At 36.7% G+C, this 2,060-nt stretch overlaps 1 non-coding gene across 1 annotated transcript; it reads left to right on the top strand.

The window, feature by feature from the left end:
* Positions 1-456: 456 nt before the first annotated feature.
* On the top strand, positions 457-564 carry LOC148580438 (small nucleolar RNA R71). The gene has a single exon (XR_015895825.1). It is a non-coding gene; the product is annotated as a small nucleolar RNA R71 (small nucleolar RNA).
* The last annotated feature ends 1,496 nt before the right edge of the window (positions 565-2,060 follow it).

The following is a 2,060-nucleotide window of genomic DNA, read 5'->3' as shown; positions in this document are numbered from 1 at the left end:
TTGATCCTTCCATGAGAAATTTGGATGATTTCTCCATGTTGAGTTATAGGTGTTTCCATAAGGTTCACCTAAGTAATTTACCTCTGCTATTGCAGGGTTCTCAGGATCATAGGCTTCTTCTTCAGAAGATGCCTCTTGAGTACTATTGGATGCAGCTTGCATTCCATGCAGACTCTGAGAAATCATATTGACTTGCTGAGTCAATATTTTGTTCTGAGCCAATATGGCATTCAGAGTATCAACTTCAAGAACTCCCTTCTTCGTAGGCGTCCCATTACTCACAGGATTCCTTTCAGAAGTGTACATGAACTGGTTATTAGCAACCATGTCAATGAGTTCTTGAGCTTCTGCAGGCGTTTTCTTTAGGTGAATGGATCCACCTGCAGAAGTGTCCAGTGACATTTTTGATAGCTCAGATAAACCATCATAGAATATATCCAGGATGGTCCATTCTGAAAGCATGTCAGAAGGACACTTTTTGGTCAACTGTTTGTATCTTTCCCAAGCTTCATAGAGGGATTCACCTTCTTTCTGTCTGAAGGTTTGAACATCAGCTCTAAGCTTGCTCAGCTTTTGAGGAGGAAAGTACTTGGCTAAGAAAGCCGTGACCAGCTTATCCCAAGAGTTCAGGCTGTCTTTGGGTTGAGAATCCAACCATAATCTAGCTCTGTCTCTTACAGCAAAAGGGAAAAGCATGAGCCTGTAGACTTCAGGATCTACTCCATTAGTCTTAACAGTATCACATATCTGCAAGAATTCAGTTAAGAACTGAAAAGGATCTTAAGATGGAAGTCCATGAAACTTGCAGTTCTGCTGCATCAGAGAAACTAATTGAGGTTTCAGCTCAAAGTTGTTTGCTCCAATGGCAGGAATGGAGATGCTTCTTCCATGTAAATTGGAATTAGGTGCAGTAAAGTCACCAAGCATCTTCCTTACATTATTATTATTTTCGGCTGCCATCTCCTCTGCCTGTTCGAAAATTTCTGAAAGGTTATCTCTGGATTGTTGTATTTTAGCTTCTCTTAATTTTCTATTCAGAGTCCTTTCAGGTTCTGGATCTGCTTCCACAAGAATGTTCTTATCCTTGCTCCTGCTCATATGACAAAGAAGAAGGCACAAAAAAATAATAATAATAATAGAGATCCTTTATACCACAGTATAGAGATCCCTGTGTGAGTAGAAGAAGAGAAGAAAAGAAAATCTGAACTCAGAGAGAGAGGGGGTTCGGATTTTTGGTGAGTTAAAGGAAAGATGTTAGTATATCAATAAACAAATAGAAGAAGATGAGAGGGGGAAGTGAATTTTCGAAAACAATTTTTGAAAATGAGTTAGTGATTTTCGAAAATAGTTTTTGAAAAAGGTTAGTATTTTTTTTCGATTTTTTTTTTTATAAAAAATAAAAATAATTAGTTAATAAAAAAGAAATTTTTGATCCGCCTGTCACGCGGACGACCCGGGTTCGATCCCCGGCAACGGCGCCAAAAACTTGGTGTACGAAATTGTGATCTCTGGTAATGGCTTCTCAGGCCAGATACTCTGATCTAGTTTTACAGTCTGTCACAATCTTCGATACAGCTGACCAGCAAGTGCACTGGGTCGTCCAAGTAATACCTTACGTGAGTAAGGGTCGAATCCCACGGAGATTGTTGGTATGAAGCAAGCTATGGTCACCTTGTAAATCTCAGTCAGGCAGATATAAAGTGATAATGGTGTTTTCGAATATGATATAATAAAAGAGGGAAGATATTTTCGAAAATTAGAGAGAGAGAGTTAGTTAGGTAGTTTTGAAAAAGTTAAGAAACAAACAAAAAGTTAGTTAGTTAGTTGAAACAAATTTTGAAAAGATAAGGAGTTAGGAAGTTAGAAAAGATATTTTGAAATCAATTTTTTTGAAAAAGATAAGATGAGAAGATATTTTTGAAAAGATATGATAGAAATTAGTTTTGAAAAAGATTTGATTTTTAAAATCACAATTAATGACTTGATTCACAAGAAATCACAAGATATGATTCTAGAACTTAAAGTTTGAATCTTTCTTAACAAGTAAGTAACAAACTTGA

The sequence above is a fragment of the Arachis ipaensis genome, chromosome B10 (assembly GCF_059453495.1).
Source record: "Arachis ipaensis isolate K30076 ecotype BB chromosome B10, ASM5945349v1, whole genome shotgun sequence".
Lineage (NCBI taxonomy): Eukaryota > Viridiplantae > Streptophyta > Magnoliopsida > Fabales > Fabaceae > Arachis > Arachis ipaensis.
This window is presented reverse-complemented; position numbering and strand designations above follow the sequence as displayed.